The sequence below is a fragment of the Mustela nigripes genome, chromosome 3 (assembly GCF_022355385.1).
Source record: "Mustela nigripes isolate SB6536 chromosome 3, MUSNIG.SB6536, whole genome shotgun sequence".
Classification (NCBI taxonomy): domain Eukaryota; kingdom Metazoa; phylum Chordata; class Mammalia; order Carnivora; family Mustelidae; genus Mustela; species Mustela nigripes.
In genome coordinates, this window is record NC_081559.1 from 184,589,919 (window position 1) to 184,617,495 (window position 27,577).

Genomic DNA, 27,577 nt, shown 5'->3' on the forward strand with positions numbered 1-27,577 from the left:
GGCCGTGCATTCATTCACTCCTGGGGGCTCCCTGTATTTACAGAGTGTGTGCTGGGAGAGAAGGACGAGCTGAAGACACGTGACTCCTGACCTGATAGAAAAGGATGACCGCCGGCCACTGTTTCCCTGTCTGACTCGACAGCCTTTGTGAAATGATTGATGATCCTGTTTTCCTGTGGCTCCGGGCCTTTGCTCTTAACTATTCCCCAGGCCAGGGGCACGTTCTCCAGTCTGCACATCTGGCCTCTTGGTCAGATTCCTATCTAGAGTCAGTTCCCCTCCTCTTCCCTCTCCGCTTTTCACCTAGCTGTTCTGTCTCAGTAGCATTTATCGCTGCTGAAACTGTCTTGGTTACTGGCTTCTTTGTCCACCTCTTCTTACTGGAACCTAAGCCCTTGGAGAGCAGGGACCTTGCTTTAGAGTCCCGGGGACTAGGGCGTGCCAGGCACACACTAGGAGCTCTGTAGTGTGTGATAAACAAGTGGATGATTTTGTAGACGAGGAAGCGGATGTGGAAAAGCAAAGGACTGGACGTGAGCATGAGATTATTTAATTATAGACCCAAGACTAACCGGCCATGGAGCATCACAGTTCTAAATTAGAGGGAGGCCACGGAGTATCAGCGGCACAGATAAAGCAGGCGAAGTCAGGGAAGGTGAGAGGAAATGTGCTGACGTCCTGGATTTGCCTGCTCTGTAAAATGGAGAGACCCGGATTCACTCTCTTCTCGTTTTTCACCATTGCTTTTCTGAACCTTTGTAGAATTATTTAGGAAAAAACATCTCTCATGGGGTAAAGAAACATTGACAATGTTCCAGTAATTCTTTCAGCTTCCTATCAGCTTCCCTTTCTTCTATTAAGAGGAAGTAAAATACCTTAAATTTGAAAACAGCAACTTTAAGGTATTAATATTTTGCAATAGATTTTTTTTTAAATCTATCTATTCTTCTGTCAACCCTGCTTTTTTATTTTATATATATATATATATCATAAAAGATAAATGTCTGGGATTTTATCTACTATTCATGAAAATTATTTCTAGCTGCTAAAGTTTTGGTTTCCTTTTATTTACTGTATTATCTTGCATTAGTTTCAATTTTTTACAATGCACATATTCTGTACCACTTTTGCAAAAACAAATGATTAAAAAAAAAATTGGGGGCAAATTTACCAAAATGTAAAAGATAGTTAATTTTGTGGGTGTCGTATGTAATTGTTGAATCACTAAATTCTACCTCTGTAACTAATAATACAGGATATGTAAATTAAATTCAATTTAAATAAAAAAATTAAAAAGTTAATTTTTTAAAGTAGGGATATTGAAATATTTTGTATTTTTCTGAAAAAAACAATTTTTTTTTATTTTAAAGAAGAATTTTCAAAAAGGAAAATTGTGAGCCCAGGATTAGTGTATTGGGTATTCAGAGAGGGCACACAGATTCAAGGTCAAGGCTGAAGGAGTCCTAGGGCAAGGTGTCTTTTCAGCCCAGAGAGGCCCCAGGGTAGGCAGCAAAGGGAAGGATCTGTAGCCACAGTCCTGACCCGGGAAGGGAATTGAGGTTGCCTTTAGAAGCTGGGTCTCCAGAGGCCTGGGAGCATCCAGCAGGCAACTATTGCCCCCCCCCCCCCGCCCCCTCCCCGGTGATGACCTTGGTTCCTGGGAGAATATTTAGGCAATCAGAGGGCTAAGTTCGCACAGCTCCTACAGGATGGGTGCAGAAGTTTGACCACCACAGCCTGGACACGCGTCCAGCTCCCAAAGGCGCCAGGCCCAAATCACTGTTTCGTGATTATAAACGGGTATGTGTAGCGGGAAGTCTGCAAGCATCAACGGAACATTGTTTTTTTCCTTTTCCAAGAGAGGAGAACGCTTCACGTCGGGAAGAAGCTATGGAAATAGAACAATATGACACGAGAGGGAGGGAGGAGTGTGTGGGTAGAAATGATACAGGATAGGCATTGGGTGGAGAGACGGGGGAAGCCTTAGCTTCCATAATACCGAAATCACCTACTTGCGTCCATCTTTTCACCGGACTGTGACCTTCCATGGTCTGTGCCCAACTGGTCTTTGAGACTCTCCCCGTCACCTCGCAGGGCTTCGGCTCCCCGTAGGTGCTCAATAAATGATCAACTGAAAAGAGACTGCTCCTTGCATCGGTCCAGTCCGGGGATAACGAGGAGAAAACAAAAAGGCCTGCGCTCCGGAGTTCCTTCGGAGGGACTATTGGGCACTGGGGGGTGGGGGTGGGGGACTGTCATACTTTATGGTGGAGGGAACGGTGCAGACAGCGGCTCTCTACGGGGAGGTGGTGGTGGTGGGGGGGGGGGGGGGGTGCCAACCTCAGCCTTTGGGGAAGGAGAAGGAGATCCAAGAAGGTGGGGAGGTGCGTGTGCCCTCCTCGCCAGGCCCGCGGATGCTGGGTGGTACCCACGGAGGCGCTCGGATCGCTAGGGATGGAGCTGAGACAGGGGTCTCCCGTCCCCTTTCAGGGCATCTTGGTCCTTCTATTTCACAGACCTCACCTTCCCCATCCGGCAAGTGGGAAGACTCCCTGCTTCCAGAGCGCCAGGATGGGGAGGAAGGCTGGGAGCGGGAGTGCGGAAATCGCGGCGCTCCAGCGTGCGGGCATCCCCGCAGGGTTCGCGCGGGTTCGCTCCGGCCCGGGCGCCAGTGCAGCCGGGACGCCCCGCCGGGGCCGAGCGCTCCCCCCCACCCTCTCTCCGGGTACCCAGCGTCCCGCTCCCCTCCCCCCGCCCAGCGTCTCCTGGGTCCTCCGCAGCCGAGGCCCGCCCCGCCTCCTCGCGCAGCCCTCGGCCGCTGGGCGACCCGCGCTGCCCCGGCGGCGGGCGGAGGGGCGCGCGGGGCGGGTAGGAGCCGGGGCCCGCGAGCACCCGGCGCGCGGGGATCGGGGACGCACGCGGCCGGCCGGGCGGCGCGCGCTTCCCCCTCCCCCGCGGCCCGAGCGCGAGCCGCCGTGACGTCACGGGCGGCCCGCCAGCCCCGCGCTCCAGCGGGCAGAGCGCGTGCGGCCGCCGAGCACATGGGCCCGCGGGCTGGGCAGGCTCGGGGCGGCCGGGACCCGGACCGGCAGCGAGGGGCCGCGCGCAGGGACGGACCCCGACATCCCCCGGGGCCGCGAGCGGATTTCCACGCGGAGAGGGTGTTGGCAGCCCCGGCGACCTGCCGAGACACAGCGGGATCCACCTTCCAGTAAGTTAGAATTTCGCCCTCTGCGTTTCTGGGAACTCGCAAGCCTAGGCCTGGCGAGTTGGGATGCGCAGAGAGTAGTTGGACGGAGGAGAGGGGCTTTGGGATTCGGAGGTGTGCTTGTTTACCGCGCACTTTCCTCATCACCAGACTGGAGAGTGGCCGTGAGTTTGGGCGTTGGTGGGGGGACATCAAATGGACAATGCATGCACGAGATAATTCCGGGTTTGTGCACTTGATGGAAGGTATATTGTTACCGAACACCTAAAAATAGAGCTCCTCCAATCAGTACCGATTTGGGGTCGCAGATAGGGTTTGGAGGACCCTTTTGAGAAGCTGGCGGCCTGTGAAGCATATGATGCTGCCTCCATCCTTTGACCATTATCTTCCCCCACCAGATGATTTTCAAAAACCCAGAAACTGCTTTTGGAAACTTTTCTCTGCTTTTGCATTGCATTTACAGATTTGCTGGGTGTCCCCACACCCTTCTCATGGTCATTCTTTTTGGATGGCTTGTTGGTATAATTGTGTTTACTGTCCTTAGACTAACATGCTCTTATTCTTGCTAGTGTTGGGGGTGGTTATTGACTTTCAGGAAGGGCAGCCATGAGGCTGCATGTGTCCGGTGCCCGGATACACTATGAATTTTCCTGATACTCTGTAAGCATGGAATATTCTTCTGTTCACGGGAGTCCCTGGCTTCAGGCCCTTCCAGAAGATGAGAGAAGAGGGGAACTCACTTGCGAGGGTTTTTAGGGAGTAGAGGGTGAAGTTTTGGTTTTCTTTTCTGGTCTTGTGTTTTCCAAAGGGAGGCTGGCAACCCCCGCTGGCCCACTCCACCACTGTGAGCCCTGCCTCCTGGAGCTGTTTTGCTGCTGGAGGAAGCAAAGCCTGGAGAAAAACGTGTGTTTGTGTGTGGTGGGTGGGCGGGGGCCTGGAGGACAGGGACTGTATCTTCTCTGCTGTTAGTCATAGGATGTTGCAGACCTATTTTGCATACTGGCCTTGACAAGTTGAGGCTTGTTCATTTGACACAGTCCTGTGGTCACAGCAAATCTTTCTAAAACTCTAACCAGTGGAAAAGGTACTTGTGTGGATCCTCTGAACCCTGAGTGGAACTTCCTGAAAGATTTACTTGGAGAAAAACCTTGGAAGCAGCAGAAGGACAAACAGAATGGCTGGCTGGGCAAAGCCTCGTGGCCCGGTCTCCACGACTGGAGGGCAGTTACATCTTAGAGGTGAGGACGGCCTCGTGGTCTGAGCTGTTGGCAGAGGGCCCAACTGGAATTCCTCGTGTGGGTCTGGTGATGGAGAAAGGCTGCCTGGGTCCAGGGGCGACCATAATGCTGCACCCATTGAATTCCCAGAGGGGATTTATTATGTGGTCACATTGTAGTTTGGTCTGGTGAAGGGTCCTGTTTATTGCTGTGGCTTTACCTACTCTGAGTGCAGAATCCTGCATAAGCCAGGCTTCTCTGGAAGAGTAGACAAATCAGCTTGCTTTTTCGGCCTTTCCCCTCTCTTCCTCCCTCTCCCCTCCCTCCCTCCCTCCTCCATGCTGTCTGGTGTGCTCTTTCTGTCCCTGGCTGGAGCTTTTTTGGCTTAGAAGGAGGGAGTTCTTTTTCTCCGTTCTGAGATCTCCGACCCCCACTGGTCTCTGTGATTGCTGGTCTAAACACCGGAGGAATTCTCCGTGTCCACATCCAGTCAATCCCATGGGCTTTAGCTTCTTTTTTCTTCTTGAATGGCTGGCAGGCAGGCTGGCTGGGGTTGGAACCTTCTGCCTGTCTGGGGTGGACACTTTTCTCCAACAGCTCAGCTCAAGAGTCTCCTGGACGATAAGACACCCCTTCCTGCTTTCTTCTTCTTTGTGTTCATATCCCTGAATTTGGTCAGACCAATGGCAGATCAGCCCTTTTCTGAGGAAGTCGAGGACCTTGGATAGTTGCCGGAACGAATTGTCTGGCGATGTGGCATGGGCCTATTAAAGGCTGTACTTGACTGTAGCTCTTCTTTGTCAGATGCCCTCCTGGATGCTTGGGCCTTTTATTTTGCATTCCCTTTCACAGCTGGCTGTAGACACATCACTCTCTTTGCATTTTTTTTTTTTTTTTCCTTCTCTCCTGATGCTGGTTTGTGATCTCTTTAAGAGACCAGGACTCCCTTGTTCTGTATCCCGGGTCTGTAAGGAGCCCTGGATCCAGGGCGCCAACAGAGCAACATCGATAAGCCCCACTGATGGCCACTTCTATAGTTACCTAGTAAGCCTCAGAAATTTTCGGCCTACTGGAGAATGCAGCTCAGATGGTTCTCTGATAGGTGCCTCCTCCGACTCTTCTGTTTCTCCAATTAATCTAAGGAACTAATAACAATAGTAATAATAATAAATAATAATGATGATAGTAGTTCCTATAATAACAGGAAATTGTATATTATGCCAAGCATGTTCTTTGGATTGTATACGCCTTACAACCTCACCAGGCAATTATAATAAAGTATCTAGCAATGATGAGGTTCTTATCATGGGCCAGCATCGGTTTTAAAGGCTTTAAATATATTATCTCACTTAATCTCCCAGTGATCATATAAAATTATCACTATTACCAGAATTTTGTAGGTGAGGAACCCACAGCTCAGAGTGGTTGAAAGTAGCCTCAAGGTCACACAGGTGGGAACTAACACAGCCGTCAGGATTTGGCCCAGGGCCTGCTCCCAGAAGTAAGAGGACAGTGAAATTAAGAATATGCAAAGAATGGGGCGCCTGGGTGGCTCAGCGGGTTAAGCATCTGCCTTCGGCTTGGGTCATGATCCAGGGGTCCTGGGATCAAGCCCCCACATCAGGCTCTCTGCTACACGGGGGGAGCCTGCTTCCTCCTCTTTCTCTGCCTGCCTCTCTGCCTACTTGTGAGCTCTGTCTGTCAAATAAATAAATAAAATCTTAAAAAAAAAAAAAAGAATATGCAAAGGATGCTTTTTGACCAAGAACAGCAGGACTCAGGCAGGATAGAAATCCTGACATCTTTTTTATTTTATTTTATTTTATTTTATTTATTTTACAGAGAGACAGCCAGAGAGGGAGCACAAGCAGAGAGAGTGGGGGTAGGGGAGAGAAGCAGGCGTCCTGCTGAGCAGGGAGCCTGATTACAAGGCTGGAACCCAGGACCCTGGGATCATAACTTGAGTCAAAGGCAGCCGCATAATGACTGAGCCACCCAGGTGCCCCAATCCTGACATCTTGTACAAAGACACCTCTGGCTCTGGCTGCCTGCCTCTTCTACCCCTTGGATCGAGCTGCTCTGAGTGGGGCCACGGAGCCTCAGACAGGCCTTTAGTGTCTGCAGAGCTCTGGCCCCAGAGCCTGGGGAGCAAAGGCCTCCCGGAGCCCGGACAGGAAGCTCAGACATGGTGCAGAATCTGTGAGTATTTGTAAAGTGCCACAACCAGGCACCCTGCCTGACTTTGTAACCGGCATTTAATGACCATCAACATCCACAGCAGATGGGAGATAGGGCTCTTTGAGCAAATCTTCCCCTTCCTGCACATTCCCCGCAACTGCTCGGAGCCCTTGCCTTTATCCTGCATGTGTGCAGCTGCAGTAGCTTCCAAACCTTCCATCCAAAGATTGTCGTAGCCCCTCTCTCAACCCTGTCGGTAAAAACAACGACACTGTGGGTCATAAAACGGGAGACTTAGATTCACGAGGCCAAAATGGTCTCAGTCATTTTTGGTGGCAGAATTCTGACTTGTCTTTCCTTTATTTTCTCTTCCTCTTTTTGTGTGTTGGGGGGGTGAAGGTAGAGGATGTTGTTTTGCTGGTGTCTGGTGGGTAATCTGAGCCCCAGGATTCCTTCTTTACCTGCCTCTTCCTCCCTTCTTAACCGTGAGCTGCTTGAGAGCAGGGGAGGGTGGCGTGAGGAGGGGCCGGGTGAGGAGGGGCCGGTGGGCTTCACCTGTCTGGTGGCTAACACAGCCCTGGTTCTCATCTGAATCAGGTGACTGTCAAGGACTGCTTTGTTTTTAAGGAATCAAGCAGCCCCTAGTCTATTTTCATTGTCTTAGAGATGAAGCAGCCCAAAGTGTTGGGAAGTGGAGGGTTTGCCCAGTGGGAAGGAACACTGAAGAAAGAGAAGGAAACCAGGTAGCTGCTGGAGGCCTCTGGGTAATGCCTCTAAGAGGTAGTGATGCCTATAAGAGGGTTATTTTGGGGGCAAGTTACTTCACCTCTGTAAGCCTCAGTTTTGTCATCTATAAAATGGGGACAGTAAAGCACCTGCTTCACAAGTTGGTGTGAGGAGGAAATCGGGGATGAACAGCAGGCATTCGGCAGAGTGCCTGGGCTCATAGTAAACCCTCTGTAGAAGTTAGCTAATATCACTGCTACAATTACTGGGTTTTTATTACTTCCTGTGGCTGCTTGGAGTAGTGGTTTCTGAATACATTTTAATGTAAAGGTGACATTCTGGGGACACAGATGACAAGATGGCAGTGACTTCACTAGAGGTCTTTGCAAGCATCTGAGTGAAAGCCTGGTTGTTGTAAGTAAGAAAGAGATAAGCAATCAGGGAAGCTGCAGAAGCAGGTCTCCAAAAAGACAGGGAAGTGGGGGGGTACCCCTCAGGCCTCAGTCTGTTTTTGCAGGTGACTTAACCTCTCAGCTCGATGCAGGGAGAATGGTTTTTCCCTCTCTGGGATGGTGCGGAGCACTTAGCACAGAGGAAGTAAGCTCTTGACGAAGACAGAAGAGCGGTTGTTACTGATTTTTCTTTAGGACTCCCTTTGCCTGGTCACTGTGCTACTCAGCTCAAGACTGATGGATCTGTTCGTCCATTTGCTGAGCAGTTGCTGTGTGCCAGGCACTGTTCTAACTGCTGGAGATCCAGCAGGGAAGGAAAGAGAAAAAAATCCCTGCCTTCCTCTAGCGTCCTTTCCAGTCCAAGACGCGCGGTGGGGCAGGGTGGTCCTCAGAGGGAGATGTGGAACCGGTGGAGGCAGAAACTGCACCCACTTCGTGCAGAGTGACTCTGGCCCCGCTGGGCGTGAAGTGCCTAGCACCAGGCCTGGCATGTGGTAGTTATTATATAAGTGGTAGTTGCTATATTTGTATTCTTTCATTTCCCCTGCTGAGATTTATTTTCTCCATGGTATTTGTTATGGACTGAATGTTTACATCCTTCCAAAATTCGTATGTTGAGGGCACCTGGGTGGCTCAGTCAGTGAAACGTCTGCCTTTGGTGGCTCTGGTCATGATCCCCGGATCCTGGGATCAAGCCCCATGTGGGTCTCCCTGCTCAGTGGAGAACCTGCCTGTCGCTCTCCTCTGCTGCTCCCTCTGCTTGCTCACGCTCTCTCTCTCTTTTGCTTTCTCTCTGTCTCAGGTAAATAAAGCAGACTCCCCACTGAGCAGGGAGCCCGATGCAGGACTCCATCCCAGGACCCCCGAGATCATGACCTGAAGGAAGGCAGACACTTATTGACTGAGCCACCCAGGTGTCCTGTTAATAGTGCTTTAGAGGATAATGTGTTTTAAGGCAGCGGGTAGAGCAGGTGAGGGTCTGGAGGCCTGGGGTGTGCTGCAGTGTTAAGTTGGCTGGTGGGGCACGCTCCGTCCAGAAGCTGACATTGGAGCAGCCTTGAAGGAGGTGGAGGAAGCTGGTCCAAAGGAGGCTGTTCCAGGCCCTGGGGAGAGCCAAGATAGAGGCTGAGAGCAGGGGTGAGCCTGTGAGACGGAGGAGCAGCAGAGAATGAACTGGAGTGGTAGCGTGAGCCAGGCGGATAGGACAGAGGCGGAACAGGATGGCAGAACAGCACACAGTGGGTCCTTTATATGGTCTTCATGTCTTTGCGGAGATGTTGTTTTCTTTTTCCTTTCGTTGACTGAGGTGTAATTGACATAAAACGTTCTGTTAGTTGCAGATGTACCTGACCTTGGTGAAATGAGCATCACAACAAATCTAGCTAATATCTGTCACCTTACATAGCAAGTCATCGTTTACTCTGTGAAAGGGGAGCTATTGAAGGGTTTCAGACAGAGAACTGATGGGATATGATTGAGCTTTTATAAACGATCCATCCGCCCATTGTGCTGAGAAGGGCCTAAAACAGGGTCAGAAGCCAGGGCCTCTGGGCAAACAAGCAAGCATCACGGGCTCTTGGCTCAGGCTGTGGTGCTGGGCATGGCTGCTAGTAACAGGCTTCTGGACTGTTCAGTGCTGTATCCCAAGCATCTGAAACTGCTGTCCCGTGTGGTAGCCACCAGCCGAGATGGCCCCTGAGCACTTGGAAGAGGCTTGTCTTAATGGAGATGTAATGCATGTGTAAAATACACATCACTTTCAAAGACTTAGTACAAAAAGAAAATGTGAAATACCTCATTAATGAATTCTTTAATGTTGATTATATATTGAAATGAGATTTTGGATGTATTGGCTTATGTACATTATTAAAATTAATTTCACCTGTTTCTTTTAACCTTTTTAAAACGTGGCTACTAGAAAATCTAAGTACACGTGTCTGGCGTTCTGTTTCTGCCCAACAGGGTGGCTCTAGAAGGGTGCCTGGGGCATGGTAGGAATTCAGGGGATGGAAGGAGTGAGTGCGTGGGCGAGGGAGTGCAGGTACAGGAGATTGATTCTGCAGTGAGGACCCTCCCGGCAGAGGAGAGAGGCAGATCGCTGGTGATATCTGCTGGGGTAGGGAGGAGAAACATGAAAAGGAGGCAGCCAAGTATGTGGCAGCTCAGTCCTCCAGTCCCCACCCTAAAGGGAAGAGAGGTGAGAGGTCTTCGGTCTCAGCAAGGGCCCAGAAGACGGGGAACCGAGAGAGGAGGATCCTGTGTGTCCAGGGGAGATGGCAGGAGGCTGGGGCACTCTCAAGAGCCTTAAAGACCAGGCAGAAATGGACTTAAGCGGGTCCTGCCAGCTCTGGGGGTGCTTTCCAAGGGTTGCAACCAAGGAGTGGTTTTCCAGATTTTATATTTAGAGAGATGACAAATGCATGTGGAGGGTATTTCAGGAAGCAGGTAACTGAGTTGGAGATTCCAGACTCTGTGATGGGAAATTTGGCTTTCTGCACCTGAAAGGAAGGGGAGCTTATCTTTGAAAATCTGGGGAAAATATAATTTCTTGAGTTAAATACAGTTACTGTTTTGTCTTTATCGCTGTGGTTGTCCTTCTGGTGTATATGGTCACACCCTGACTTGTCCTAGTTACCGTCAGGTAGTAAGCATCCCTGAATACTCTTGTAGTCTCTGTCCGTGCTTGTTGGTTGATAACATATCTGTTCAGTGACAACTTCATTGCTCACGTAATCATTCTTCTCATTTTGATGCTCAGTTCCATAATAGACTGTATATATATATATATATATATAAATTTTTCAATATTTCAGTTAAAGCTGTTTAGGGTTTTTTGTTTTTGTTTTGTTTTGTATTATATTTGTTGTTGATGTTGTTGTTTTTGGTAAATCTCCAGTCTCAGAATTATTACATCAGAGCGTCTCAGTATTTTAAAAGTTTTAGGTAGGGGTTCAGTGGGTTAAAGCCTCTGCCTTGGGCTCAGGTCATGATCTTAGGGTCCTGGAATCGAGCCCCGAATCGGGCTCTCTGCTCAGCAGGGAGTCTGCTTCCCTCTCTCTCTCTCCGCCTGCTGCTCTGCCTACTTGTGATCTCTGGTCTGTCAAATAAATAAATAAAATCTTAAAAAAAAAAAAAAAAAGTTTTAGGTAACTATTGGAGCTCATGAGATTGACCCTGAAGCCACATTTGCTGTTTTCTGGTGAGAGGTGTGATGTTTACTGCTGTCAGTGGTACAGTGATACACTGATACGTCATTAACAGTTACGTATAGTGTGTATTACATGCTAGACGCATGTTTCCATGCATCATAGGCACTTGCGTTAAACTTTTCTTGACTTTCTTATTCAGCAGATGTTTGTGGAATGCCTGTTGTGTGCTGGGCATTGTTCTAGACCTTGGATGTTCAGTAGTGATCAACAGATATGGTATCAGTTCTCAGGGAGTTTATTATGTATGGGGGAACACAGAAAGAAGCAAGTCTGCAGACGAGCCCCATTATTGTAAGGAGTGTGAAAAAATATGAATAGAATAACATGGGAGGATCGTTTCCGTGGGGTGAAAGGGTCAGTATTGAAATCCTGCTTCCCAGTGAGACAGGGAGGCCCAGGAGACGTTCACCAGAGAAGGAGCGGAGCACACATGAGAAGGGAGACATCGACAGATGTGACCAGCTATTCAAGAAGAAAGCGTGTCTAAGCACAGAAAAGCTGTAATAAAGAGGGTGGAGAGTTCCTCAAAGTCAATAACAAAGAGCTAAACAGCCTCATCATAAAGTAGGTGAAAGAGATCAGTAAGCAGCTCTCAAGGAAGAAGGCAGAGGCACGAGTGCACGTGGAGAGGTTCTGAGTCTCACTGACGTGGTCAGGGGCGAGGCGCCGTGGAGGTCTGACGTCGGTCTAGCGGATTCGCTCTGTTTTGGCAAACCGCACGGGGCGTTGTCATAAACACACAACACTGTGTAACACTGTTGTGTCGTCATCACTGTTGAGGTCCAGACGACTTCCATCACCCCCAGACGTCCCTCCTGTCCCTTTGCAGTCAGTCTGCTACCCTGTGCCCAGCCACTGACCACCAGTAATTGTTCTCTGATCTTACAGTTTTGTCTTTCTCACATAAACGGACTGGGATGGTGTGTAGCCCCCCCCAGGTCTCGCAAAGCCTGATGCATGGGGGACGCTGCCACAGATATCTGCAGTTTGGTGTTCAGACGGCCGTTCTGTTCCACGGATACGCCCCCGGTTCAGAACACATCTTTCAGCTGACAGGCATTTGAGTGGTGTCCAGGGGGTACATCTTTCCTATTTTAAAATGTGCCCAGAATAGCAAGTCTGACTCAAGTCTTGGCGAGGTTGTGTGTCTCAGGGTCCCCTGACTCAGCTGTGAGCATGAGGTCTCCTGAGGGACCAGCAGGCAGCATGTGGTAAAATCGAAAGCATGTGTGAGGCCCACACCCCTTGGTCAGTTTGAGAACTCACAGCTCCTGCTCCGTGTTCCTTAAGGATAATCGGGGATGGATGTGAGTGTCTAGAGAATGGGCCAGAAGGACTTAGATCAAAGTCACTGTCGTCATCGGAGGAGGAAAGCGGGGATGGGGTGGTGGTGAGGGCCAAAAGGCTGCTTTGACTTTACTTTTAAGGAATAGAAAAATAGAATAATACAGGCATGCAAAATGCTTCTTCGAGGAGGTGGCCCCTAGGCTGAGGACTGGTGGCCCCCCTCCCCCAGTTGTCCTGCTGGGGGCTGCTTCTGTCTGAGGGAGACAGGACTGTCAGTGATCTGTCTTCAGACGCCAGTCCTCGGGAAGAACCTTGTCATTCCTAACCTTCAGTATCATTTAAGCCCTGTATCTGCCAGCTGCCTCTGGCCAGACAAGCCGGGCTTCTGACCCGCGGCCCAGGCTCAGCCTGTAGTTCAGAGCCGATGAGGGCTGGGTTCTGTGGGCTGCTCACTGCCTGCTTATCATGCAGCAGGTACTCCGACGAAAACCGGGAAGGCATTACAAGCTTCCAGCCTTGGAGTTTCCGGATCTCGCCTGCCCTCTGAAAAGCACACTCTGGGCAGAAGTGGGACGGAGGGGGCACCCCCCAGACAGGGAGGGCAGGCTGCACGAGGGGGGAGCTCGCGGGAAGCCGTTCCAGGACCGGGCTGTCAGATCTCAGTGCTGGGCCAGAGGAGGGATGGTTGCAGAACCAGGGTCGAGGGTCTCAGGAATCCTTCAGGTATAAAAGGTGGAAACCTTATTGTGCTGTCTGGGAGTTGTGTCTGCAAGGACACTTGCCATGTGCTGCCGTGGTGGTGGAAGACGGTGATTTTCCGTTTCCTTCGTCACCCCTTGCTTGATAAAAAACCCTTTGCTTTTCCTTTTAAACAAGTAACTATGCAGGGAATGTCTTACTGATTGAGAAAACATGTGTGGAATGTCCAGCGAGGTGATAGGGAAGGGATGGTGCCTTTGGCTCTGGGGGCACCGAGGAGACTATGGCCAGCAGGCAGCCTCGGAGCTCCTCTTCCCAGGTGCTCTGGGGGGAAGGTGGGCCTGGAAAGGAGCAGTGGAAGCACGGCCTGTGGGTGAGGCTTTCCAGGTCCCCAGCCGCAGTGTCCTCTCAGTACAGACCTCGCCGGGACACTCTGGCCTTTGCCTCGTGGGTTTTTAATGGACCAGATGCACTCATCTGTTTCATAAGAAGCGAGGCTCCCCAAGGATAGGAGATGTCTTTGTCTCTAAGTGGGAAGATGGGCTGAAGTGATCCCAAGGCTGCCTCCCGCCCTGGTTGGATGAATCATTACTTAAGTGGGACCGTGGAATAAACCCGGCGGAGTGAGGGCCGGAAGGGGCCTCTGTCTGCTCCAGCTGCTCTCCCATAAATCACAAGGGCCGTTCCACACAGAGGACCTTTTGTTTTTCCTATTACCTTTTGAAAAATGGGAAAAGCCAATCATCCAATAAGAGGGCACTCTTTGCTGCATTAGCTAGAATGCTCTTCCCAGACTCCACACCCAGGACACCAGGAGCACACCGACCTCTCCGAAGTGCACTCTGATCTCGTCCCTGCCCCTGTTCAAAACCTTCTGTAGCTCCTTATCTCTGTGGAATAAAGTCCAAGTACCTCGCTGGTTTGGAAGGCAGCTGATGACCTCTTCAGTCCCACATGGAACCCTTCCAGCTCTGCTCTCCAGGCAGAAGTCCGTTTGGTCTCCAAAGAAAACACACACGTGGGGCAGATGTGTGCAAGAGCCTGCCCCCCAGCTATGGCTCTCCCATCGCATGAGCAGACGTGCCAGGCTTTGCGGTGCCCCTCCTCCCCCAGCCCCCGCCCCAGCAGGGGCCCGGCGTGAGGTGCTGGTACCCTGGTGGGTGCTCCCTGCCTCAATCCTTGTTGACTGGGATTGAAAGCAATGGGCCAGCCCCTCTCCGAAGAGAAGAAATGTTTCTTCCATAAAACAGCTTGCCCATGGTGTTCCGGATTGCTTCTTCAGACCCTTACCTGCTTTTGTGATGGGCTCCGTGTGCCTGGGAAAGTAGCTGCTTCTTAGATTCTAGACTGCTTCTTTCCTTCCTTTTCCTGTTCCCTCTCTGCCTTGACACAGGTTGCCTTTTTTTTTTTTTTTTTTTTACGAAGCCAATCCTATTGTATCCCATTGGATGGGAAGCCATGGTGTTGGTGGGCCGTTACCGGGCCGTGATGATGATGATGATGATGGTTTCCCGGCAGCTCCTGGGCTTTTGCCCTCCTGGCGGGTTCATCATTGCCAATTTCTGGCAGGGGAACATGCATGATTTTCAGATCCCTCTTCATTTACTGTGCGCGATCGCAGCAAAGTTGCTGAAGGAAACAAACAAGCAGCTCTCATGGGGAGAGAAGCCCCACCCCACTTTGTACAGCTTTTCCTGGGTTATCTGTGGGAGCGTCTCACAGGAAAAATTCATTAAGGATGTAGTTGGAGACCACAGGAGGTTTCTGTGCCCGGAACTACGCAGGGCTCCAGGGCCGTGGCAGAGCAGGACTACAGAGTTTACTTCACGGAAGATCTAGTCCTTGACTTTGAGAGATCTCGGCAGAGTGAGAGCAAAAGTTCTGTCAGCGCAGCCTTCGCTGTAGGAAATCCTCACCCTACCGGGCTAAGCCCTGACTGTGCACCAGCGTGCAGAACCGTCCCCACGTTAATTCGTGCAGTTAGTAAGTGTGAACGAATTCCGTGTGTAAATTGCACTGGAACAGCTGCGTTCAGTCACCAGCATTTACTGCCTGTCTCACTATAGGCACTGTGCTAGGCTCGCTGCTCTGCAGTTGAGAAGAGCTCCGGGGGTCCCTTGGAGACCCTCCCCACTGAGTGAGTCTAGTGCGGGGATACACACATGGGATTTTGCACATGTGGACGACAGACACCATGCTGGGACAGTGGTTCTCCGAGATGAACGGGATGGTGCTGGAGCCCAGGAAGCCCGGCAACTGTACACAAGGGAAAGCTTCAAGAGCCGCTGACTTGGGTGGGTGGAGGTCTGGTTGGTTGGGAAGGCCTCGTGGTCAGGGGATGGGGGTCATGGACAGGGTTGGAGTGGAGTAGGTGGAGATGGGTTTGCCTGTGATAGAGGGGCTAGGAGTCTGTTTCTTATCTCTGAGTGGGAACATGAATTCCTTCCTTCGGCTAATGGTGAGCATCTGTAGTAATCAGAGTGGTATGTTACGGACAGTAGCTCAACCCGCTGTGTGAAGGGCACAGTGCCAGGTATGTCACAGGCATCAGCCCATGCATTGCTCGGCACTGCCTTATGTGACAGCAACCGTTATCAACCCCATTTTCCAGATGGGTCAAAGGGAGGCTCAGAGGTGTTCCCTGACCGGCCAAGGTCACACAACTTTTACAAAGTAGATGGGAACCCAGGTCAGAGTGTGAAGACTGGGTTTGGAACCAACCCATGAACTCCAGATCCTCAGGAAATATAAAAACGAATCCTCTTCCCTAGATGAAGTTTCTCTTTATTCCCCTCCCGTTTTCCGATCCCTCCTCTTCTGCAGAATTCTGAAAGGGCAGGGCAGTTTTGACTTCAGCTGTAAATTTTAGAGATCAAGATCCCAGCTGTCTGTTCTGAATGAGACAATCTCTGGATAGAGACCGCGAGAGCAAAGGGAAGAATTGAGGTTGTAGCTCTCGCGGGTGATGGAGATGGAGGGCAAAGGGCTTCCCGTTACTGCTTTTTCTGTGTCCTAAACCTGTTTTAATTATAAGTGGGACTTGGTGGCAGTGAGGGGGAGGCGTGACGAGCACAGTGATGAAGTGCCAGCGGAGAGGAAACGCTCAGGTGTCTGGCTCAGCCCTCTCCTCCTCCCTGACCGTCTCCTCGGACTTCTGAACAAGGAAACAAGGGTGCCACCTCCATTTCCTCTCCTGGTGACCCTTGTAAGTGCCTCGCTATACCCAGCTTTGCTTCGGGCGGCGTGGGCAGAAGGGACAATGTGCATCAGATTTTCCTGTATGGCCCTGGCCTCACGTCTGCCTCCGTCTCCCCGGACCCTAACGCCAGACTCTCTGGCTTGAGCCTCAGCACTGCTGCAGGGTAGATGCATGACTTTCACGACTCTGGGCGTGTTTCTTCCTCTGTAAAAGGTGATACAGGAGGAAACTGAGTTCAGATGAACAGATGTAGGGCGTGCCTCTCGCCTCCCAGGCACCACATCTGAGGCCCTGGGAGCTCCCAGGCTCTCCCAGAGGTGGTTGGGGACCCGCCCTCCAGCTGGCACATCTAGGGGGTGGAGGGGGGGTGGCAGAGAGGAAGTGGATCCAGGCCTGCTGCGTATCTCACCTCTGACTCTTTAAACCCAACATGAATGGGAGGAGGATCGGACTGCAGAACTGTGAGCCCTGCAGATAGGAAATGATTTCTGCATTGTCTGTTGACCTGGATTGCTGGTATTCCTGGTGGAAAGTGGACCTGGGAGTTGAGAGGAGGCTCTCTTACTGATAAGACCTCTGTACCTGCTCCCTACCCCCTTCCCCAAGATTCCCAAGAACAGAATTTCTGATTGAGGGGAAGGGGGGCTGACCAGGTGAGGCCATCTCGGCCACCTCTGCACCTGCCTGGAATCCTGGAGTCTGGCCGATGGTGCCGGCAAGGTCAGGGAGAGGTGTTTCTGGGCGGGGGGTCACAGTGAGTGAGCCTTTCATGTCTCCCGTCTGTTTCTTCCCCATTTTGTGAGGGGCTGGATTGAGTCTTGGAGAATGGCTCTTGCTGTATGCTGGGCGCTTACTCTCATTTATTGAGCGCCTACTTGTGAAGCGCTTTGCTCTACCTGCAGGCCTGGGCTCACTCAATCCTTATAGCAAACCCTTTGAGGTGACGGAGCTGATCACCATCCTCATTGACAGATGTGGGGGCGTTGAGGCATAGCTTGTTTTTAGTTTTTTAGTTTTCACATTTAAATGTTTTTATGGATGTAAAATACACATAATGAAATTGACCATTTTCACCATTTTTAAGTGTCCAGTTCAGGGGCATTAAGCACATCCACATTGTTGTGTAGCCATGAATCTCCAGAGCGTCTTCGTCTTCCCAAACTGAAACTTTGTCCCCATTAAGCGCTGAGTCCCAATTCCTCCTCCCTCCGGCCTCAGCAACCACTGTTCTACTCTCCGTCTCTGCTACTGTGACTAGTCCAGGTACTTGCTCTTAGTGGGGGTCAGACAGCATTTGTCCTTCAGGGGCTGGCTTAACTCACTTAACATAAAGTCCTGTTGGAGCACGGGTCAGTGCTTTAAGGCTGGGTGCTCTTCTGCTGGACGCACGTACCACGGGTTTGTTCATCTGTTCACCAGTTGATGGACATCTAGGTTGCCTCCACCATGTGGCTACCGTGAATCATGCCCCTGGAATTATGGATGTAGGTATTGCTGGGTCATGTGGTGATTCTGTGTTCAGTTTTTTGGGGAGACGGCCATACTGTTTTCCATAGTTGCTTCATACCCTCACCAACACTTATTTTACATATATACGTAACTATACATGCATGTATATGGTAAGTGGTAGCCACCCTGGTAATTGTGAAATGATGTCTCACAGTGGGTTTGATTTGCATCGCATTAAATGACTAAGTGTTGAGAGTTTTCTCCTGTGCTTACTGACCACTTCTAGATCTTAACAGAAATGTTTGTTGCTGCTGCTGAGTTGTAGGGGTTCTTTATATATTATGGGTATTAATCCGTTTTCAGGTATATTATTTGCAAACATTTTCTCCCATTCTGTGCGTTGTCTCTTCACTCCCTGAATGTACAAGTGGTTTTAATTTTGATGATGTCCAACTTAGATGCTTTTTTCTTTCGTTTTGGCACAAGGCATAGAAACTCCAGCCATGGTCATCCAGTCAGAGTGTCAGAGCACAAGTCTTATGCCTGCAGCACTGCCCTGAGTCTTCATCCTTTGGATTCCAGTGGCCAGTGTTTATTCTGTCAGGTGTCTCTGTTTAGCTCTCCGGAGCGTATTCTTGGTCATGCCCTCAGAGTTCTAACAGGTGGACTTTCTTTCCGCACTTCCCAGAGTACAGGGGGGCTCCCAGCTTCCTGGTACCTGGCGAAGATTGGGTGAGGGCAAGTACTCACTAACGTGCAGTCAACAGCCTATTAAGGGTCACAGTGTGCCCACCCTGGACACTCCAACATATCGAAGACCTGTCCAAGAGTTGTTTTTCTTGCAGAAGAATTGACTAGCAAATGCTTTTGGTCACAAACATTTGTGGTGACAGTTGGTGAGCAGATTTCATGTAGCTTTGATGGTTAGCCCATCATCCTTGATAGATGCCTCGAAAAGAAACGGCTGTCATTTATTGGCCAGTCATGATGCATGGTAGTAGGCGGACACCTGTAAACCCTGCACCTTGCTCAGGAGCCAGGGTCTGACCCGTAAGCACTGACTCCGCCTGCGTCTTCTTTCTGGTCTCTCCTGGCCCTATATCTCAGCGCTCTCCTCCAGGGAGAACTGTGATCCTGAGTTTTGGAGTTTATTGTTGCTTTGCTTAAAAATTGTTTTCACTGTATACATGAGTCAGCCTTAATACTACACTATTTTCTTTCCTTCCTCTTGAGCTTTACAGAAATTCCGTGCTCTCTGCAGCTTCCTTTGGGCCTCAGCACCTCGTGATAAGTCCCTGTTGGTGCACAGCAGTCTGTTTCTCGCCGTGGTCATCTCTTCCACTGTGTGAACACACCATGGTTTATTTATCCGTTCTCCAAGGGCATGCAAATTGTTGGCAGTTGTTTTTCTTTGTTTTGTTTTGTCGTTTTCTTTCCCCACACAAACAGCACTGCTGGGTGCAGTGTGTGGGGTTTTTTGTTTTTGTTTTTGTTTGTTTGTTTGTTTGTTTTTAAGTAAATGGTATTTTAAAAATATTTTTATAGGTTTTATTTATTTTTTTGACACAGAGAAAGAGCTAGTGAGAGAGAGAGAGAACGCAAGCAGGGGGAGTGACAGGCAGAGGGAGAAGGAGAAGCAGGCTTCCTGTTGAGCAGGGAGCCCTGCTCAGGGTTTGATTTGAAGACCCTGGGATCATGACCTGAGCCAAAGGCAGACGCTTCACTGACTGAGCCACCAAGGTGCCCGGGCGCATCTTGTTTGCCTGTTCACACAGGGTTTGTGTCTGGAGTGCTGGCACCCCATGTTGCTTTGGGATTGTCCTGGGATCCTACACTCTCAGAATTGGAAGGGACTTCTTTGGCCAAGTATTTCACCTTCACTGATCATCTAAAAGAAAATATTTTTGGTGTGGTGGTTAAGAGCTTAGTCCATGACATTGGAGGGCCACTGCTTCCCTCCTGCCTTTGCCTCCTTCTGTGACTTAGTTCATTGTGCAGTGACCTTAACTTTTCCCTACCTCAGTTTCCTCCACTGTAAACCTAGGGTAAAAGTCTGGATCAGATCGTGCAGGATTAACTCTGGACCAGAGTGATAAACGCTGAGCAAGGGCTCTGTCCTGCTGATGTTGATCCTGGTTGGTGTTTAAAGATCACTTATACCTGCCCCAGAATGATGCTGAGATAGAAACTGAAGCCCAGGAGATGGGCAGTAGCTCAGACAAGGTCACGTAGTAGGAGCAGTAGGATTGGCATTCTGGAAACAGCCCATGTTCAGTGTATTTTCTTTCATTGTGGGCCCAGGATTCCAGGCAGGTCCACGGTCCTGCTGGACCATTGTGCTCTGTCCGATGATCTTGACCTGTCCAGGTGGGTTTTTCCTCTTCCTGTCCAGACTTCCTAGTGCTTTTCTGCTTGGAATGTAGGAAGGCAGGGCACCTGCTCTGGTGGAACTGTGTTTCTGATTACCCAGGACTTACATACCCCCAGCCAGGGTAAGCCCTCCAGAAACAGATACACTGGCTGTGGTCTTATAGAAAGGGCTCCCAAGAGGCCCCACCCCATCCTGGATGCCTGCCCCATGAATAAATAGACATGTAATTTCTGTGTTCCTCCCTGCCTCGCGTTCCAGCCTTCAGACCCAAACTGGGGGAGGAGGGCATGCAGGTCTCTCTTCTGGGAGAAGGGCCTGGTTCATCAGCAAGATTTATTCATTCATTTAGGGTCTGAGAGCCCAGAGCCTGGGTGTTTAACGACCCGGGGCTCTGCTTGGCATTTTGCATTGTTCTGTTCTTCGTTGGCAGAGACCACCAAAAGCCATCAAGAGAGTTGTTCCCATGCATTAGGAGCATGGAAAAGCGTTCGAAGCATAATGGGTAAGAGGGAGGGCTTCTTGTTCCTACAGTGTAGGTTTGGGTCCTGCCTCTGCCTTGGGAAGTCTCAAATCTCCTGGGAGAAGTCACCTTCTTGAGTGTGTTTCCACATCTGTAAAACTGGAAAGTCAATAGTATCTACCAGGTACTTTGTTGCAAAGATTGAAGGAGATTCTGTGCACGGGAGCTTCCCCCAGAGCCAGCATGTAGTTGGTGCTCAGTAAGTGCTGGCAATTATTATCCGGCCAGCCAATGAGCCCCAAAAATGCTGGAACGGGGTACCTGGCACAATAGGTAGTCAGTAAACACGTGATGAATGAGTGAGGGTGTTGAGTGCTTCCCGTTTTGAAAAACATTTATAAGTGTTTCATTTTTTAAAATTCCTAGTTTTGGAGTCTTGGGATCCATGCCCAAGCCCCTGTCTCTGCAAAATGACATGAATTGCTACCCTCCTTTGGGCCTTGATTTCTTCCACTGTGGACTCAAGTCAGTGTGCATATAAATAGATCTGACTGTATACCAGCTTCCGACTTGAGCGCTCTGCCTTTGTATGTGTAGTTTGTGTGGTCGATCTTAATTTCCCTGTTTTACCGACAGGAAAACCGAGGCAGAGGGGAAAGTGACTTTTCAAGGTAACTGTGAATAAGTAGTAGGGATGGAGCTAAGATTTGAAACCAGGCAGTCTAATTTTAGGATCTTCACTGGTATGCTTTCCTGCCTTGAGGTTATGTCTGCCTCAAGGGTTCCAGGTCGATGATTGATAATGTGCAACGCGGAAGAATTTAGGGGTGTTTGGGAGAAGTTTATTAATGGCACCTTCTGCCCAGCCCTCAGGAGCACAGGGCAGTCCAGGGGAGGCCCCCCCTTTGCTGAAGCGGCGGGGTGGGGGGGTAGGATCTGAACACAAATGTCCCTTTGTCCCTTGTACCACAGATCATCTCTCCCATCTGGCAGCTCCGAGGCTCATCCACATTCTTTCGTCCTCCTGGAATGTCAGTGGATGGAGTATGGACCTAAGGGCAGGGCTGAACATTTGAGGCTTAGAACTTTTTGCCTTTTGAAGAGATGTTTGTGGTATGGTTGCTCCCTCGGATTTTGCCCTATGTCCGCAGTTCAGCCTGCTTGGGGAATGAATCCTAGTGTAGACAATAAATGCAGGTTCACATTCCATCACCCACTGGTCCTATGGACCTGACTCATGCTCGGACTTAATCAGTAAGGGTGGATTGGTAGCAGGCTCCTTCCGTTTGTTCCAGTAGCTCATGGGGCTCAGGGCACACAGGCAAGAAACTGATAGCTGCCAAGTTGCTCCCCTTCCCCCCAAACTGACAGTGTGGCTTTCATTGTGGGTATAATAAATGGTGCTTTTTAAGGATACCTCTCAGCTGTTGAGTGTTTTAAGCTTCCAGATGTTCTTTTCCCAGGAAGCAGAGTGGGTGCATGATTCGATCTCTTTAAAGGTTGATGCAGACATTTCAGTAACTTGCTTCCAACCCCAGGGGAGGTATCCTATTTCCCTCTAGGGACAGAGACACCCATTTGCTAGTGTGGCCTGGGTGAAGCATTTAGCAAGTTGTAAGTGAAAACAAGTGACCTGGATTTGCAGGCAGGAGGCCTAAGTTCTGGTTCACACTGGCTGTGTGACTCCGGGCTGAGCAGGTGACCTCTCTGACCCTCAGTTTCTGAAGCTTTCAGCTGGGGACACTTTTATTTATTTATTTATTTATTTTTAAAATTTATTTATAATACATTATTTGCCTCAGGGGTACAGGTCTGTGAATCATCAGGCTTACACATTTCATAGTACTCACCATAAGAACTATAGGAAGCACTGTCAGGTAGAAGCCAGAGTCTGTGCAGATGTTAGCTCTTCTGACCCAAGGTTGTTGGACTCTCTGACTACAGTTGTTCTGTCTGGAAAATGAAAATTGTAACAGTGCTTACATTCATAGGGTTGTTGGAAGGATTAAAGGAAATAATGCCTACAAAGTGCTTAGAACCCAACCTGTTCTAGGACCTCAGTGTGTCCTGGTTGTTGTAATTATTATAGTAGTGGCTGTTGTGGTTTAGGACCTAGAGACACCGAGATGGAACAACCAGTCACTGGGACACCAGAAAGGGAAAGGAGCAGAATGCATATAAATGTAGTGATGAGTAGAGGGCATAAGTCCATCCGGACTTGACATGCCCATGGAGACAGGACTTACCTGGGCTGAATCTTTGAAGCAGAGATTCCAGGCTTCCTGGGCAGAAGGGATGGAGGGTACTGCAGGCAGTTGGAGCAGCACCTGCTGGGCTTAGACGGGTGGGAGCTGGCTCTGTTCGGGGGCCACATGAGCTGTTTGCAGGGGCAGACCTCAGCAGGGCACTGTGGAAAGGAACCCAGCAGAAAAGAGGCCAGCTCCCAGAGATTCTCCAGGGAAAGTCAAGGAAGAATATGGGGCCGGAGGGTAATATGATTGGACTTGGGCATCAGATTACTCCAGGTGCTCAGAGGAGGTGGTGTTGAACAGAGAACATGAAGCCTGGGCAGGGAGATCAAGAGAAGGAAGCACACCATTTCAAAAGTCCATGTGGTGTACCTTTTTGTTAAAGTCAAAAGTCTTTATGATCCAAGTTGCATGTGTGCTATGATCCCACTTATGTCACCCCTTCCCAGAGTATCTGCAAGTGCAAGATGTTTGGTATGGTGTACACTGAAAAGTGGCTTCAGCTTGCTGGCCATTTGCATTATTGTTGGGTGAAGCTGGATCCCAGGCTACTGGCCTGTCCCACAGATGGCTTCTTCCTACTTCCTACAGATGCAGAGCTCTTGAACATATGCAAATAAGAAAGAGGGATGGCAGCCCTAGTGTGTTTGAATTTAGAGTCATACACCTTTTTAAAAAGAATCTGTTTTTTTTTTTTTTTAAGATTTTATTTATTTGAGAGAGCATGTGCACATGAGTAGGGGGGAGAAGCAGACTCCCCACTGAGCAGGGAGCGCAGATGCAGGGCTGGATCCCAGAACCCTGAGATCATGACCTGAGCGGAAGGCAGAGGCTTCACCAACTGAGCCACCCAGGCACCCAAAGAATTGGGTTTTCAATCGAATAATACATGCACATATTTAAAATCAAATGGGAAAGGCTGGTGTGGGAAGGGGCGGAAGTCCTCTGTCTCCCTGTCCTCTCCTCGCCTGCCCTCAGTCCTGTTCCTAAGTGAATGGGGGCGGGGTAGGTCAATAGGTCTAGTGCCCCTCTCCACCCCCCTTCCCCCCGCCTCTCGAAGGTCCCCCTGGTAGCCTGGGACTCACATTTGCTGAGCCTGGGATATCCGCTTGCCCACCCTTCCCTCTAACACCTCCCTCTTTCTGGCATCTGTATTTTCATGTTGGCAAGGCTGGTAACGTTCATATTCTCTCCCACATCCATAATTAAGACTTCTGTGCTTTATTGGCAGGATTAATTCTAGAAGTTGAAACATTGGTAAACAGTGTTTATAAGATTATGCCTCTAAATGGTCTTCCTTGTACACTGGAGCTACAGATGCTGATCATGTGTCCTTTCTGGATGGTTCTCTGTCCTGGGATTTCTGGTCGCCTCTTCCCTCCTTGAACTATCTGGCTTCTATCCTGAGAGGAGCTGCTTTTTGAACTCTCAGCTCCATCAAGGCCCTCCCACCCTATTTCTCAGGTTACTCACTTGGGGCCCCCCCCCCCCCCGGCCCCTGCTCTCCAGTGGACCTGCTGTGGTGTAGACTGTTCCTGGGGCTTCCCATGGTTCTTCTGGGACTGAACCACTTTTTAATAGATCACTCCGTCAACCGCTTTCTAAATCCTAGCTTGTTGGAAGCATAATCTGAAAACAAACTAATTTCTTCTTGATCTCCTATTATACCTGTTGCTCATTTGATCCAGGAACCTGGGTTATTATTTCTGTCAATGCTTATTGTTATTAACTGAGATCATCTAATGTCAACAACCTCACTGGATTTTTCTCTTACTGTAATAGATATTTCTAAGTGGAGTTAAAAGCAGGCTTTTAAGCATGGCTTTTAATGTAACATAATGTTGTCCTATCCCATCGTAATGATAGTTTGTCATTTTCCAAATTTTATCTGTATTTTTGAGTATTAAGAATATTTTTGTATTCATCTCTCAAAATTCATGTTGAGATGAGTCTGTATGCACGTGCATGTGTGTAAATAAACCTATTTCCATCTTTCAGATTTCCGTAAGGTTGATTTCTGGATCTAGAATGACCAAGTCAAAGGTTCTAGATGTTTTTAAGGCTCTTGATGCATATTGTTCAGTGTCTTCCCATTTGGTCTGGCCGGATTGCGGCCACGAGCCGATGTTACACGTTTGCCATGCATGGAGTCGCTTTCGTGTGAAGTTGGGTTTCTGAGGCCTGACGTGGGTCTTGTTGAGGTGAAGGGGATAGTTCTTTGGTGTTTGACACTGTTTCTTAAGATGATTTGGGGTTTCACTTAAATAGCACACTGGGGATAAATGTCTGTGTCACAGGACGTGCAGCTCTTCCCTGTTATGTTGTGTCATCCAAAATGATGAACACGAGAGGAATGCATTTAGGTCTTAGTTGCCTCTGGCTTAGTTGACCTTGGTCAACTTGTTTTGATTCTTGGATCCTTGGTTTCCTTTCCTATAAAATGGGAATAATAATACCAAGCCTCTCCTCCTAAGGTGTTTGGGATGAGTATGTGCCTGTGACTTGCTTAGCCCGGAGCCTGGTCCTGGGGACTGCTCAGGAAAGGTCAGCTGTTAGTTCTGGAATGCTCTGGCAGCCCCAACAGGTCCCTAAAGTTGAGTCAAACCAATGTGCAGGATAGCTTCTCAAGCTGGCTGCCTCTGGCTTTTGGCAGGTAGGTACATACTTCGGACTCTTCGAAGTCAGAAGGGACCCATCCAAGCTTGTCATTTGACAGATGACAAAATCAGGCTCCAGATGGTGAGTCGCTCTTTTGGAATTTTCTCACTGTTCCGATTTGCTTGGAAAAGGAAGAACACACACGAAAGCATGTGTGCACAGACTAGATCTGGAAGGACGAGCAAAGAAGTTGAGACTAGCGGCTGCGGCAGAGGAGGCCAGTGGGCCTTCTGGGGTCGCAGGGAAGCTTAGCATTGATTCTAAGACTTTCCATTCTGTGGAAAAGATTTACCATGTGCACATATTCATTCTTCAATGAATAAAAATCAAGTTCTTAAAAATCCACCAGGTAGGGGCACCCGGGTGGCCCAGTTATTAAGCGTCTACCTTTGGCTCAGGTCATGATCCTGGGGTCCTGGAATTGAGCCCCATGTTGGGTTGCCTGCTCAGCGGGGATCCTGCTTTTCCCTCTCCTACTCCCCCTGCTTGCGCTCCCTCTCTCTCTCTCTTTCTGTCAAATAAATAAAATTTAAAAAAAAAAAAAAAAATTCTGCCAGGTGGCAAAAAATCTTTGAATGCTATCCTGCTTGCTTCCTGATGCAATCATAACAAGCTCTTAGGAGTATTCAGAGATCTGTTAGTTTCATAGCTGTCCATCTGAACCCATGTACCCGAATCCCAGACGGGAAAGCTTTCTTTTAGTCCCACTGACAGTCTGCTTTCCCCTTGCTGGCCTTCTTCCCTGCCTTCCAGAGTCTGCCAAGCCAAGTCTGGAGTCTTAAACACCCCTGGTCCCCAGGCAGCTGACCACCCCTGTGTCCCTGTGTGCCACCTTCTCGGGTGCACTGTGTGGGGGAGCCCTGGCCGGACTGAGCAAGCCTGATGCTGGAGGCCTGGGCCTCCTGCCACCCAACCCCCTCCCGGCACAGGCACCTCCCAGTGCAGAAGGAAGAGTCTGTGCAGCCTGTTCCCTATCCTCCTTTGAACCAAGCCTTGTTCCAAGAATTTCAGGGCTGCCTTGCTCGTATGGCAGGCTTGAGCTGCTCCCCCAGGCCCCATGCACGGAGTTGGCAGCTCCCTGGAAAAATGTCTTTCCCCCCTTTTTTCTGGCATGAAGTCTGGATTTCCTGCCCCGCCCCAGACCCTGCATCTCAGGGGTCGTTTGAGTTGAGTCCTGAATGAGCCTCTTGCTCTGCAGCCTTGGATGGTGGGGGATGGGGGGGGAGGAGAGGGTGGGGAGCAGGAGCAGAAGGCCTGAAACCCCTATCTTCCCCCATCTCAAACACCTTTGATCTTCATGCTGGCCTGAGGCCCCCCCCTCACCCCGTTTCTCCCAGGGGCACGGTCAGGGCTGGGGAGCCAGATTGTTAGCCCTGAGTTAGCCCCCCCTCTCTCTGGAGGTCTCCGTTCACTGGTGAGCGGTTTTTTGTTTTTGTTTTTGTTTTTGTTTTCCCTACGCAGTGACCAATTTAGGACACCTAGAAGTGTTTATAGGCCCATTTTTGTTTAGCCATTCAACACGAAAATAGCCATATTGATCCCACGGTGGGGGGCTGGGCAGGGGGGTGGCGAACCTTGTCGCTGCTTGGACGGGGCCCTGCATTAGCCTGAAGGCTGGTAAGAAGGGCCAGTGCTTTCTGGCCATTAACGCCCAGGCACATTTCAGCAGAGCCACGCCAACTTCCTCCCCTCTTTATTCGCAAAGTAGACCTCAGGCCCAAGGCGTTTTCCTGTGTCGAGTTCCTTGTACAGATGAAGGAAACTGAGGCACAGGGCAGCTGTGCCGTTCCTGAGGGAGAGACTGTGAGGTTCTGGGGAGGTGAGTCCGTATCACTGGTAACAGCAACAGTAACGACCGTACAGATAATAGTAAGTGGCAGCAGCGGCCCCACAGTGTGGGGCTTTGATTCTCCTCCGGTGGCTTCTCCTCTCTTCTGCACTGGCAGCGCCAGCCCTCCGGTGTTTGTATTTCTCCTTGGCCAGCAACGTATTTTGAAATTTAAATGATAAAGCAAACAAGCCCTGTTTTCATTGAAGCTTTAGAAAAACTTGCGGGAAACCTCTGCTCATTGGCTTTGGGAGCCAAGATGGGCCAAGTTTCCCTTTCAACGTGGGCAGAGACGGACATGAAGGACAGTCCATCCGTGGAGAGTGAATGACCGCATTCATCTTGATTAAGCTCAGTGAATTAACGAAAGGATGATGTATGTTCTAC

At 49.8% G+C, this 27,577-nt stretch overlaps 1 long non-coding RNA gene across 4 annotated transcripts in view; it reads left to right on the forward strand.

Moving 5' to 3' along the window:
* The first annotated feature begins 3,122 nt into the window (after window positions 1–3,122).
* LOC132014302 (uncharacterized) overlaps window positions 3,123–27,577 on the forward strand; it is a 228,465-nt gene continuing 204,010 nt past the window's right edge. For 2 of the 4 annotated variants that reach the window (XR_009403281.1, XR_009403282.1), the window contains exons 1-2: window positions 3,169–3,211; window positions 4,285–4,446. This is a non-coding gene — a long non-coding RNA (uncharacterized LOC132014302). Of the gene's footprint in view, window positions 3,212–4,284; window positions 4,447–27,577 lie in introns of all 4 variants that reach the window. The other 2 variants (XR_009403280.1, XR_009403283.1) reach the window with 2 other exon arrangements.